General features: G+C 45.0%; 1 non-coding gene across 1 annotated transcript; it reads left to right on the top strand.

The window, feature by feature from the left end:
- Window positions 1-991: 991 nt before the first annotated feature.
- On the top strand, window positions 992-1066 carry Trnas-cga. The gene has a single exon. It is a non-coding gene; the product is annotated as a tRNA-Ser (tRNA).
- The last annotated feature ends 14180 nt before the right edge of the window (window positions 1067-15246 follow it).

Raw genomic sequence — 15246 nt, 5'->3', positions numbered from 1 at the left:
TTTTGGCGTACTGTAATACATTTTCTCCAGAACCATTTGAAAATACTTTTGGCAGATGTGTCCACCTCCCCCTACCACTTCCCTCGCCATAAATATCCAGCGAATAGCACGGCTCTGGCTATAACTTCACTGTACAGCACTTCACACTCGGCAATTAAGAGAAGTCACTGGGGCGGAGTGATTGGCAAACGACCGATGCGCGAGAATTTTGATAAAAAAACTTTGCGTTCAGAAAGTCATAATTTCTTACTGTCAGAATCAGAGCCTAAATTTTCGGGTAGGGTCGATTGCTGGGGGCTGATACCTCGCATGTGTACTTCTTTTCTCCTCCTCAAGACATGAAGCTGAGGTGGTGACATTTCCTTGTAAGACAGCACTGTCTGGCCGTGTGTGAGACTCGGAACACGCGTGAAGAACGGGGAAACGTAGTCCTCTGCACTGTACATAAATCAGTCATTACGTCCCTTCGGGGCCAAACAGATTGAAACACATCGCGTAGCGAGGGCGCCATATTTCACGTCGCGCCCTCCAGATAACCATCTACACTCCCGTGCGTGACGCAACCTGATACGCATCTCGACGATTTATTGCCGCTCGCTCCAGATTCGGAGCTGTCGTTTCCGATCCACTGCACTCATGGTAGGCTCCGGCGGGACTGCAGTCGACCGGTAGGAGAATCATAGATCGAGCGGTCTCCACATACTGCGGCACAGTCAGCATTAATATCAAGAGGGAAACTCTATCCTGAAACTAGCCACGAAGTCGTTTCGCGGCGAATTTTTCGTATCAGAACACGGCATTTCTTCCTTTCTACGGAACAACAACACGTAAAGTATGATGAATCTCTTGCGGGTATGGGTCGCCTGGGAAAATCAAAGAGATGTTGGGCCTTGTTAAAAATGAAACTTCCTGGCAGATTAAAACTGTGTGCCGGCCCGAGACTCGAACTCGGGACCTTTGCCTTTCACTGTGAGGACGGACCGTGAGTCGTGCTTGGGTAGCTCAGTTGGTAGAGCACTTGCCCGCGAAAGGCAAAGGTCCCGAGTTCGAGTCTCGGTCCGACACACAGTTTTAGTCAGGAAGTTTCATATCAGCGCACACTCCGCTGCAGAGTGAAAATCTCATTCTTGTTAAAGATGTTCGTGTCCTCAGAGCCCCAGACCTTTATAATGCTCCATCTGAATATCTGCGAAACGACGGAATTAATTAAGTAAATTTTAACAAACGTCGAAACTAGAATTTTTGTCGAAAATTTCAAAACCTTTTGAAATAAAATTAGAATTTAATAAAGAAGAAGGCTTGTGGACTGCGTTAGAAAAGGGTGTGGGAAAATAGAGGACACCCATCATAACTGAGGAAGAAATCCAAATAAAATCGCCATAGATCATCTAGCTTTTGCAGACGACGAAATGTTATTTAATGAAAGAGAAGGTAGTACTCATAGAATAAATCACAGAATGACATAAACAAGCAACAAATTAGTACTAGAAATAATACTTGGATAAAGCACGGTTCATGACAAATATCTGTTATGGCTCAAAAAACTTAAAACTCATGGCCGGCCAATGTGGCCGAGCGGTTCTAAGGGCTACAGTCTGGAACCGCGCGACCGCTATGGTCGCAGATTCGAATCCTGCCTCGGGCATGAATTTGTGTGATGTCCTTAGGTTGGTTAGGTTTAAGTAGTGCTAAGTTCTAGGGGACTGATGACCTCAGAAGTTTAGTCCCATAGTGCTCAGAGCCATTTGAACCATTTTAAAACTCATGACAACGCAACATCTCAAATTACTTTAGATACCTAGGAGATAGACAACATGCAGCACATAAGAAAAGATAGCAATAGAAAATAGAGTACATAAACCGGAAACGCACTCCATATCTAATAATCAGATCCTGGAGCACAGAATCAAACCCCTGTCAGTGGTACAGTCTGAAACATTATACGAAACAGAAACACTTAAACCAACAAAATTTGGGGAAAAGTAAAGTATGAGGGAGGCAGCTCTGAAGTTGCGCACGGGTATTTGTCAACCTATAAAAAGCGTTCGGTGGAGTAAAATGGAGGAAAATGTTCGACAATTTGAGAAAATTGTGCCTAAACTATAGGGGAAGGCGGGTAATATACAATGTATACACAAACCAAGTGGTAACAACAAGAGTTGAAGAGCGAGATCCAAGTGCTCCGATTACAAAAATTGTAAGACAGGGGCGCAGTCTTTCTCCACTACCATTCAATTTGTATATCAAAGAAGCAATGACGCAAATAAAAGAAAGGTTCAATAGTGGTATTAGAATTCAGGGTGAAAGGACATCAATGATCACATTCTCTCATGACATTGTTATCTTTAGTGAACGCGAAGAAGAGTGATAGGACCTGTTGAATGTTATGAACAATCTAATGAATTACCCGACGTGGATTGAGAGTAAACCGAAGAAATACGAAATTAAAGAGTAGTAACTGAAATAAGATTAGTTACAAACATAACATGAAAACTGGTGATTACAAAGTAGACGAAGTTATGGAATTCTGCTGTCTTGGAAGTTGCATGACAGATGAAGCAAGGAGAACGTAAAACGTAGACTGCCAAAGGCAGACTATTAGTATCAGCCTATTAGAATCACACATAGGCCTTCACTTTAGGAAGAAATTTCTGATAATGTACGTTTGGAGCACTCATTGTATGGTAATGAATCATGGAGTGTGAGAAAACCGGAACAGAAGATAATCGAAGTGTTTGGTACGTGGTTCTACAGAAGGACGTTGAAAAGTCGGTGGACTGATAACGCAATGAGAGAGGGGGTCCGCCGCAAAATCGGCGACGAAAGGAACGTACGGAAAACAGTGGCAACAAGAATGGACAACATGGTAGGACATGTGTTAAGAATTGTGGTAATAACTCCATAGTACCAAAGGCAGGTATAGAGAAATGATGAGGTCGGCATAATAGGTTAATCCGTCGCTATGCGCATCAGACCAGTGAAAAGATTGATGGCCCCAATAAAAAAAAACAATAAATAAATAAAGGCACTATTGTTAAAACACTGGGGCGCAGTGTAATAATAGTTAATATCGCAGGGATATTTATGTCAGTGTATGGCCATGTATTTGTGAGCTGCGTTCTAGATAAATTCCGTAGCACACGTGTGTGTTTTGCAGTCAGTCTGCTAGATGTATTCACATTTAGAGCAATGTTCACTCAGAAGAAATTCATGCATGACAATCAAAGTTATTTTCTCCACATTGCAGAGAATTACAAACAGCTGCGTTTACATTTAACTGGTGAGAATACGAAGTAATACTACAAGAAATGTATAATCGTTATTAGCGATTAGTGTTTTAGTTCCCCTTAAGCTGTTCTAAGACTAAAAACGTTGTGCCAGAAGGTAGTAACGGAAGAATTTCGTCCCTACAAATATTTAATGGTGTGAAATATTGCTGGTTTGTTGCATGTCGCTTCTCCATATTTGTCAAGATACTTTCACTCTGATGTACCTTGAAGCCATTTCATAATGCCACTTATTAAAACAGTCTCGGAAATATGCGACCAAGTTCAGTAAAAAAATGCAAAGTGGCTATCTCTTATTTTCTTATAACAAAAAATTACCGATGTCTGAAGCATGATTCCGCCCTGAAACAAGCCATATATCCTTGCCTTTATCTCTTCATAGCTTTAAGACAATTACAGATGTTGAATGCAAGCTATTTAGATGTCTGTGCAACACGGTACTTTAGTACGGGGTCTCTGTGAACTTGCGGTGAAATGACATTCAAAATCTGCAGTATGCTTACGGAAACACCTTCCTCCGCTGTTGTAGCATAAAATATCGTAGTTCCATATACACTTTTCGCAATTTTTCACCTTTTGTGAAGATAGTTTTTCTTGCTCTGCATTCCTCTTGTGAATGTTACAAAGCAGTGAGGTGAATCGAAAAACGAACAAATGCAACGCTAAGAAATCGGCTCAAAGAAGATGAAAAACCGCTAAAATTGTAATGCAATAATGCTATTTTCATGTACTTGAAATTCAGCTAAGAACGAAGGACACGTACGCGTACACCGTCATTACTTTACCAGGCAAGTATTTGGAGTTACACTCTTCTGGTGTGCGACATTCCCAGGGGGGTTCGCTGGGGATCGAACCGCACGATACAGCTGTCTATTGTGACAAAATAAAACACCTACAGCTGTCCTTATGATTTTATTTTATTTTATTGCAACTAGTTTCTAAGCTTCAGTGACAGGTGATGTTTGGAGTGCTGATACGTTATCTGCGTATTCAGTAATGCTGGCAACTGATGTGATATATACAGGGTGTTACAAAAAGGGACGGCCAAACTTTCAGGAAACATTCCTCACACACAAAGAAAGAAAATATGTTATGTGGACATGTGTCCGGAAACGCTTACTTTCCATGTTATAGCTCATTTTATTACTTCTCTTCAAATCACATTAATCATGGAATGGAAACATACAGCAACAGAACGTACCAGCGCGACTTCAAACACTTTGTTACAGGAAATGTTCAAAATGTCCTCCGTTAGCGAGGATACATGCATCCACCCTCCGTCGCATGGAATCCCTTATGCGCTGATGCAGCCCTGGAGAATGGCGTATTGTATCACAGCCGTCCACAATACGAGCACGAAGAGTCTCTACATTTGGTACCGGGGTTGCGTAGAGAAGAGCTTTCAAATGCCCCCATAAATGAAAGTCATGAGGGTTGAGGTCAGGAGAGCGTGGAGGCCATGGAGTTGGTCCGGCTCTACCAATCCATCGGTCACCGAATCTGTTGTTGAAAAGCGTACGAACACTTCGACTGAAATGTGCAGGAGCTCCATCGTGCATGAACCACATGCGTCGCACTTGTAAAGGCACATGTTCTAGCAGCACAGGTAGAGTATCCCGTATGAAATCATGATAACGTGCTCCATTGAGCGTAGGTGGAAGAACATGGGGCCCAATCAAGACATCACCAACAATGCCTGCCCAAACGTTCACAGAATATCTGTGTTGATGACGTGATTGCACAATTGCGTGCGGATTCTCGTCAGCTCACACATGTCGATTGTGAAAATTTACAATTTGATCACGTTGGAATGAAGCCTCATCTGTAAAGAGAATATTTTCACTGAAATGAGGATTGACACATTGTTGAATGAACCATTCGCAGAAGTGTACCCGTGGAGGCCAATCAGCTGCTGATAGTGCCTGCACACGCTGTACATAGTACGGAAACAACTGGTTCTCCCGTAGCACTCTCCACACAGTGACGTGGTCAACGTTACCTTGTACAGCAGCAACTTCTCTGACGCTGACATTAGGGTTTTCGTCAACTGCACGAAGAATTGCCTCGTCCATTGCAGGTGTTCTCGTCGTTCTAGGTCTTCCCCAGTCGCGAGTCATAGGCTGGAATGTTCCGTGCTCGCTAAGACGCCGATCAATTGCTTCGAACGTCTTCCTGTCGGGACACCTTCGTTCTGCAAATTTGTCTCGATACAAACGTACCGCGCCACGGCTATTGCCCCGTGCTAATCCATACATCAAATGGGTATCTGCCAACTCCGCATTTGTAAGCATTGCACTGACTGCAAAACCACGTTCGTGATGAACACTAACCTGTTGATGCTACGTACTGATGTGCTTGATGCTAGTACTGTAGAGCAATGAGTCGCATGTCAACACAAGCACCGAAGTCAGCATTACCTTCCTTCAATTGGGCCAACTGGTGGTGAATCGAGGAAGTACAGTACATACTGACGAAACTAAAATGAGCTCTAACATGGAAATTAAGCGTTTCCGGACACATGTCCACATAACATCTTTTCTTTATTTGTGTGTGAGGAATGCTTCCTGAAAGTTTGGCCGTACCTTTATGTAACACCCCGTATAGGGATCATATCAACCTGTACCGCATCAACAACACCTGAAGACGACGCACTGAAGAGTAGAAACTGGTTGAAATAAAATAAAATGAAATAAAACATAAGGGCGGCTGTAGGTGTTTTATTTAGTCACAATAGTAAACTCCTGCCCAAAGGATGGACGTACAAAAACCTGGGTTTGGTGTGGGGCGGCGGTGGGGTGGGTGGACTGCTGTGGCCTGTTGTGGGGTTGTGAACCACTGAGAGCTACGGCGGGGATGAAGTCTCTCCGTCGTTTCTAGGTCCCCGGTTTGATACACAATACACACAACATACAACAACGAAGGAAAAAGCAGTTGGCTTCGGAAAATTTAACAAAATACGGAAACGCCCCATACTAAATTGCAGGCCAATTTTATAAATGGATACGTTTTTAATTTATAAGTACCAAAATGTAGAGACCTGTGTATATCACACACAGTACACTCATGTAACCACTTGTCAAAAGCCAGGGACAACGTCGTTGCCGCAGTGGTTAAGACCGGTTCCCGCCAGACCACCAAAGTTAAGCACTGTCGGACTTGGCTAGCACTTGGATGGGTGGCCATCCTGTCTGCCGAGCGCTGTTGCGAAGCGGGATGTACTCAGCCAATTGAGCAGCTACGTGATAGAACAGTGGCTGCACCGGGCACGAAAACTGACAACAGCCGGTAGAGCGGTGTGCCAACGACATGCCCCTCCGTATTTGCACCCGGTGACACTTAAGGGCTGAGGATGACACGGCGGCCGATCAGTACCGCTGAAACTTCAAGCCCTGTTCGGACACTGTTTTTTCCTGTCTTTTCTCTTCTGTCTGCAGGGCGGACTGCTGCGAGGAATGCAGGAGAAGAGTCAGTGAGGTTCTGGAAGGTGTCAATAGGGATGTGCAGCTATGCAGACTCCTGTGTCGTGGCCAGCTGTGTCAGATTCCTCGAATGCTCGTCCAGGGTACGAACAGCCTAATCGAAATGGTCCCACGGAATCTCGACTGGCTTAAAATCCGGGGAGTTTTGTGGCGAGAGGGGTACAGTAAATTCATCGCGGTCCTCTTCGAACAACGCTTGTACACAGCGAGCTGTGGGACATGTTGCACTATCGTATGGGTAGATGCCATCGTGCTGAGGAAAAACAAACTATATATAGGAGTGGACATGGTTCCCTAGGATAGATTCATTGCACCTTCCAGAACGAGGAGATCACCCAGGGAATTGGTCGAGCGGTTCTAGGCGCTTCAGTCCGGAACCACGCTGCTGCTACAGTCGCAGGTTCGAATCCTGCCTCGGGCATGGATGTGTGTGATGTCCTTAGGTTAGTTAGGTTTAAGTAGTTCTAGGCTCTGGGGGACCTCAGTCCCATTGTGCTTAGAGCCATTTGAACCACCACCCAGGCAATACCACAGACCATAACACTCCCTCCTTGGGGGACAGAGCATGAAACGTGATTCATCTGGAAAGGCCACCTGTTGTGGTATTTTCGTTCCAACAAGCAACCGTCAGGATGGCTGTAGGAGCAAGACGCCTACTGCAAAGGTCCATACTCAGCAACGGCGCTGAACAGTCGTCGAGGAGACACTGCTGGTAGAGTCTTGGTCGACTCTGGGCAAACTCTTGGGCGGTCAGCAACCCAAAGGCTGCACGTCTATTCGCCCGTACACATATCTGCAGCCGTCGTTCACCCCTGTCATCCACAGCCAGTTGCCACGGTGCTGGTTTTGCGCATTTGATTTTGATTGGTTTGATTTATTGCACGTTTACAGACCTGTTACCTTACGTTTTATACCAGATCGTTCACTTTAGAGCTTTTCATATAGATTACAAAACATATTACACATTACAAACAACAACTATTGTTTTCAGCAACTACAATGGAGCCGGCCGAAGTGGCCGTGCGGTTAAAGGCGCTGCAGTCTGGAACCGCAAGACCGCTACGGTCGCAGGTTCGAATCCTGCCTCGGGCATGGATGTTTGTGATGTCCTTAGGTTAGTTAGGTTTAACTAGTTCTAAGTTCTAGGGGACTAATGACCTCAGCAGTTGAGTCCCATAGTGCTCAGAGCCATTTGAACTACAATGGAAATGTTAATAAATCAGAAATACATTAGAAATTGAAAAAAAAGAAGACACTAAAAATCTGGATCTACATCTACTTGATTACTCTGCTATTCACAATAAAGTGCCTGGCAGAAGGTTCAGTGAACCACCTTCAAGCTGTCTCTCTACCGTTCAGCCGGCCGCGGTGGCCGTGCGGTTCTAGGCGCTTCAGTCCGGAATCGCGAGACTGCTACGGTCGCATGTTCGAATCCTGCCTTGGGCATGGATGTGTGTGATATCCTTAGGTTAGTTAAGTTTAAGTAGTTCTAAGTTCTAGGGGACTGATGACCTCAGATGTCAAGTTCAATAGTGCTCAGAGCCATTTTTTTCTACCGTTCTACTCTCGAACGGTATGCGGGACAAACGAGCACTTAAATTTTTCTGTGCGAGCCCTGGTTTCTCTTATTTCATCGTGATGATCATTTCTCCCTGTGTAGGTGGGTGCCAACAGAATGGTTTCGCAATCGAAGACGAAAACTGGTGATTGAAATTTCATGAGAAGATCTCGTCGCAACGAAAAACACCTTTGTTTTAATGATTGCCACACCAATTCACGTATCATGTCTGTTGCACTATCTCCCATGCTTCGAGATAATACAAAACTAGCCGCCCTTTTTTGTACTTTTTCGATGTCATCCGTCACTCCCATCTGATGCGGATCCCACCCCGCACAGCAATGCTCCAGAATGGGGCGGACAAGTGTAGTGTAAGCAGTCTCTTTAGTAGACCTGTTGCACCTTCTAAGTGTTCTGCCAATGAATCGCAGTCTTTGGTTTGCTCTACCCACAATATTATCTGTGTGATCGTTCCAATTTAGGTTATTTGTAATTGTAATTGGTAAGTATTTAGTTGAATTTACAGCCTTCAGATTTGTGTGACTTACCGCGTAATCGAAATTTAGCTGGTTTCTTTTAGTACTCATGTGAATAACTTCACACTTTTCTTTATTCAGGGCCAATTACCACTTTTCGCACCGTACAGATACCTTATTTAAACCATTTTGCAAGTCGTTTTGATCATCTGATGACTTTACAAGTCGCAGGTTCGAATCCTGCCTTGCGCATGGATGTGTGTGATGTCCTTAGGTTAGTTAGGTTTAAGTAGTTCTAAGTTCTAGGGGACTGATGACCACTGATGTTATGTCCCATAGTGCTCAGAGCCATTTGAACCATTTTTGACTTTACAAGGCGGTAAATGACAGCATCATCTGCAAACAATGTAAGACGGCTGCTCAGATTGTCTCCTATGTCGTTAATATAGGTGAGGAACAATAGAGGGCCTATAACACTTTCTTGGGGAACGCCGGATATTACTTCTGTTTTACTCGATGTCTTTCCTTCTATTAGTACGAACTGTGACCTTTCTGGCAGGAAATCACTAATCCAGTCGCACAACTGAGGCGATACTCCGTAGACACGCAGTTTGGTTAGAAGATATGGTGATACATGATTGGAAAGACATGGGTAAAAGGAGACAGAGAGAGCCAGCCTGGTATGAAAGCCTCGGAACTGCTTCGAACCTTGCAGTCTCGGTTCGCTACAGTTTAATTTAAGGGTTAATATTTCTAAATACTATTTACAAAAATACTGTAACTATTACGTACGTTGTGGTATGCATAGCAGTACGTGAGTGTGAGGTAGATTATTAATTAACCCTCATTTCCTATATTATATGTTTTGAATTTTACCTGTTATGTAGCTCGTGTACTAAGTGTTCAGTTACAAATGTTACATCCCAACAGCGATGTTATGACAGTGGGATGGATATGCCTGCCTTCTATACTTAAGCCAGAACAGATTTTCAGGGTTGATTGCATTACACCGTTTATTCCGATACAGTTTAATTATTTTAGATGTTGTGTAAGGTTATCTGTGGTATGTGCTTGTGAAAGTGTTCACTGTTTGAGTGTGTATGTTTCGGTACTGCTGTATGTCCTGGTGCACGAACTGGAACTGCTTTCTTACGTGCTTCGTGTGTGTTCCAGTGCTCTGTTATACGGCCGTATCTCTCTGTATTCGTCATGTAATGTTCTTGAGATATCATCAGCGATTTTATTTCCTATTTCCCACTCGTATTTGTCTCTTATTGCCCGTATCAGGTCACTGTTGTTCTGCGTTGGTGTGTGGTGTGCTGTTTTGGACAGCTCGATTTTGCCATGTACAGTAAATTTTAACCACGGCGGCAGTTCACAAGCTTAGCCGTTTCGAAAATGCTTGCACTCTTGGCCCTTTAGCTAATGATCGTGCCATTCCGAACGTCAGATAAATCGTCCCGTTTCCGCCTAACGACAACGACAGTACTGTTTTCCGCATCTTTCCAAGACGCTTTATAGCCCCTCCACTGCCAGTGCTGCCTGTGGTGTCACCGCCAGCCACCACACTTGCTAGGTGGTAGTTTTAAATCGGCCGCGGTCCATTAGTACATGTCGGACCCGCGTGTCGCCACTGTCAGGGATCGCAGACCGAGCGCCACCACACGGCAGGTCTCGAGATACGGACTAGCACTCGCCCCAGTTGTACGGACGACGTAGCTAGCGATGCACACTGACGAAGCCTCGCTCATTTGCAGAGCAGATAGTTAGAATAGCCTTCAGCTAAGTCAATGGCTACGACCTAGCAAGGCGCCATTAGTAACATTGCATGTATCTACAGAGTCTCACTTATATCGTCAATAGCGATGTACCAAGGATGGATTAAAGTTAAGTATTCCAGAAGCTACGTACTTTTCTTTATAGCATTCATTACGTATCCTGTTACAGACCTATCTCTTGCCTACGTGAGCTAAACGCGTGCCTTTCGGCTACTTCCGTGGCGTGGCTGTCTTGCTACGCCACAACACTGCCACCTGGAGCCAGTGAGTGGTTATTGCACGTTGACACTGAACGTACGTGGCGGCCACCTTAATGTGCTCGACCGTACATTTCCAGAATGACGATACAGTATGCTCTGTAAATAAAAGCGAAACGAGTCTGATGAAACATGCGCTCCAACTGCAGCAAGCTGCTGCTTCTTCTTCCTGGCCTTCATTTCGCGTCTTCGCAGGGACGCCATGTTGATTTTCTGGTGTGAAAAGATCGTTTCCGAAATTATTGCGAAAATTGAAGCAGGACGTGGTAGCAGACCGATATTCACCTAATCGGATGTGAGAAACCGCCTTAAAACCAAATCCAGCATGGCCGGCAAACCGGCTCCCGTCATTAATTCGCCGGGTCGGTTCGATCAGGGGATGGTACGCCTCCCATAATCCCGGGATAGCCCTCATAACGTGCGCTGCTGTGCAGTTGGGTTTGCAGCAGGCTTAACACGGAAAAATCAATAGCAATTGATTTTTCTTACTATTTTAACTTTTATCGCTTGGTATGTTCCTTTAATTTTACAAATGGTGTCCACGACTTTGGGATCACAGATTTACTTCGAATTTCGTACACCTTTAGTAGGCTAATAAAACAACATTACGTGTAAGTAGTAACGTAACTGATGTAGCTGTGCGTAGGGACCGCGTATTGGAATTCATGACGTTGACTATGGATATTGTATCACACACACAGTCCCTTTCGCTGTTCAGAGATGTCACTAAACTCGCCCAATGCTGTAAGCAATCATACATGATATACTTGAAAAAAGAGACAGCATTGGTCGTATATTTTTTACTATTGCAAAATCGATTTTCTGTCACTGAGTGACCATCTTCAGTGCTATATTGTATAACTTAAATTGGGATGCACTGTTGTCACTAAGCTTAGTGACAACAGTGCATCCCAATTTAAGTTATACAATATAGCACTGAAGATGGTCACTCAGTGACAGAAAATCGATTTTGCAATAGTAAAAAATATGCGACCAATGCTGTCTCTTTTTTCAAGTATACCTGTTATCTGGTCGTAGTGCACAAGACAACATGGAGTCGCCAATCAACAATCATACATGAACAGTTCCAATCAGACAGAGGGGGGTCAGACAGCCGATCAGTTCCAGTCATTCCACCAGGAAGGAGGTATACGGCTCGTGTTGTCTGTAGTTCAACCATCCCTAGACGCTCAATACCGCGGTTCCAGTCCCTGCACACTGATACATTGTGTCAGGAACGGTTTTCAGCATCGGAAGTGTCCAGAGTGAACCAAAGCGATGTTGTTCGGACATGGAGGAGATGAACTATCCATGACATGCCTTACCCAGACCGCCCCAAGGTCTGCTACTACTGCAGTGGATGACCGCTACCTACGGATTATGGCTCGGAGGAAGCCTGACAGCAACGCCACCATACTGAGCAATTCTTTTCCTGCAGCCACAGACGTCGTGTTGCGACTCGAACTGTGCGCAATAGGCTGCATGATGCGCAACTTCACTCCCGACGTCCATGGCAAGGTCCATCTTTGCAACCACGACACCATGCAGCGCGGTACAGATGGGCCCAACAACATGGCGAAAGGACGGCTCAGGATTGGCATCAAGTTCTCTTCACCGCTGATTGTCGCATAAGGCTTCAACCAGACAATCGTCGTGTTTGAAGGCAACCCGGTCAGGCTGAACGCCTTACACTAACTGTCCAGCGAGTGCAGCAAGGTGGAGGTTCCCTGATGTTTTGGGGTGGCATTATGTGGGGCCGACGTACGCCGCTGGTGGTCATGAAAGGCGTCGTAACGGCTGTACGATACGTGAATGCCATCCTCCGACCGATAGTACAACCTTACCGGCAGCATACTGGCGAGGCATTCGTCTTCATGGACGAAAATTCGCGTCCTCATCGTGGGACAATCTGGACCAAGAATGCCTTGATGAGCTTGTGGATAGTATTCCACGACGAATAGAGGCATGAATTAATCCAAGAGCACATGCGACTGGGTATTAGAGGTAGCGGTGTGTACAGCAATCTGGACCACCACCTCTGAAGGTCCCGCTGTATGGTGCTACAAAATGCAATGTGTAGTTTTCATGAGCAATAAAAAGGGCGGAAATTATGTTTATGTTGATCTGTATTGCAATTTTCTGTACAGGTTCCGGAACTCTCAGGACCGAGGTGATGCAAATTTTTTTTGCTGTATGTATTAATACTTATCGACAAAAAAGTGAAGAAACGCAAAGAGTTTTCCTGAAAATGTACCCTCTTGTGGTTTGCTAAATCCCTTACAAGTGCAGTCTGACAAGGTGCCGGGTACTACTTTGCACCTCGACGGTTCAAGCTGCAGACACAGAAGCAGCAGCCATTTAGCAGTTAACCTGCGTAACGCCGAGACGTTGCTAATGTAGCAAGAATGAATAGTGGAGGGCAAATTTTTTCAATAGCACAGAACTTACACTTGTACTACAAAATTGAAGATTTGAGCGAGAGTAGAGCCGTCGCTTCATATACATTCATCTTACGAAACTCGAATGCTAACCACTTGATCAGCATCTACTCGAACACACAGTACCTACGCAAAAATATGCCAGTTACGTGATACACGTGTAACACTTCTCTTGCTATTTTCTCGGAACTGCCAGCGTATTTCCCTTTTCTACTTGCACATTATAGCCTATTATAGGTGTATAAGGTTGAAGTAAATCCGAAATCCCTTCATCGTTGCCTCCCGTTGTAATTATGTCGCTAAAAATAAAGAGGTCTGTCAGACAATTTGGATAGCCGTTTTCACGATATTGCCGATTTTTTTCAGCCAACATTTGGTCGTGCCTTATGTCTGAGTCCAGAACACCCGTTGCCGGCTGGAAGCTATGCGTCTCTCCCGCATAGTCGTCGCTTCCCGCCTTCCTGTGTATAGAGGCCGCACAGCTGACTGGCAGAGCGGTGGGGGAGGGTGGTTTAGCACTCGCTTTCATTTCCTTTCCAGAGCTGCGCCCGGCAGCTGTCGGCACCGCCTGCACAATAAGGCCGCTTCTGGCCTCGGCAGGTGAGCTGTCCTCTGCAAGAAGAAAGGGGGGGGAGGGAGGAGGAGGAGGGAGGCACCTCCAGGAGCCCAGGCAGCTGGACAGCTGGAGTCTGCAGCTGCCTCTTCCTGTCCGGAAGCGCGTGCCAAGGCTGCCCGCCGCCTTAAGACGTTCAACCTCCGTAACCTGCAGCAGTAGGGACCGAAATACGAGGACAGGCTAAAGCCGTCCTCACAAAGGACTCGAAAGCCAATGCGGACATCCGCTTAACGGGCCAGCCAAAAACTGTTTACACGCCGTGTTGTAACATTACAATCCTCACTTTGTTTTAATTGATCTGCTGATTGGTATGATGCGACCTGCCACAAATTCGTCATCTCATTCATAGCACTTGGACCCTACATGCTCAATTATTACTTGGATGTACATAAATCTCTGTCTTCCTATACACATTTCAAACTCTACAACTCCCTCATGTATCATTAAGTTTATTCCTTAATACAGGTCCTATCATCTTTTTCCTTCTTCTTGTCGATATAACCCACATGTTCCTTCTTCATCACTTCTGCAGAGTACAATGCTGCAGTGCCTGTCCGCTGTCCGCTGCAGAGTGAAAATCTCATTCTGGAAAGATCCCCTAGGCTGTGGCTAAGCCATGTCTCCGCAGTATTCTTTCTTTCAGTAGTGCTAGTTCTGCAAGGTTCGCAGGAGAGCTTCTGTAAAGTTTGGAAGGTAGGAGACGAGCTACTGGCAGATGTAAAGCTGTGAGGACGGGGCGTGAGTCGTGCTTGGGTAGCTCAGTTGATAGAGCACTTGCCCGCGAAAGGCAAAGGTCCCGAGTTCGAGTCTCGGTCCGGCACATAGTTTTAATCTGCCAGGAAGTTTCTAAACTCGTCTAGCTTGAAGGGGGAAACCAGATGGCGCTATGTTCGGCCCGCTAGATGGCGCTGCCATAGGTCAAACGGATATCAACTGCGTTTCATTAAATACGAACCCCCATTTTTTTTATTACATATTCGTGTAGTACGTAAAGAAATGTGAATGTTTTAGTTGGACCACTTTTTTCGCTTTGTGATAGATGGCGCTGTAATAGTCACAAACACATGTCTCACAATTTTAGATGAACAGTTCGTAACAGGTAGGTTTTCTAAATTAAAATGCAGAACGTAGGTACGTTTGAACATTTTGTTTCGACTGTTCCAATGTGATACTTGTACCTTTGTGAACTTGTCATTTCTGAGAACGCATGCTGTTACAACGTGATTACCTGTAAATACCACATTAATGCAATAAATGCTCAAAATAATGTCCGACAATACGTGTATCGACATTCCTCTTAACAGCGAGTAGTGCGCCTTCCGTAATGTTCGCGCATGCATTGACAATGCGCTGACGC

This window comes from Schistocerca piceifrons, chromosome 9, assembly GCF_021461385.2.
Source record: "Schistocerca piceifrons isolate TAMUIC-IGC-003096 chromosome 9, iqSchPice1.1, whole genome shotgun sequence".
Lineage (NCBI taxonomy): Eukaryota > Metazoa > Arthropoda > Insecta > Orthoptera > Acrididae > Schistocerca > Schistocerca piceifrons.
Note: the sequence above shows the minus strand (reverse complement) of the source record. Positions and strands in the feature narration are given on the sequence as shown.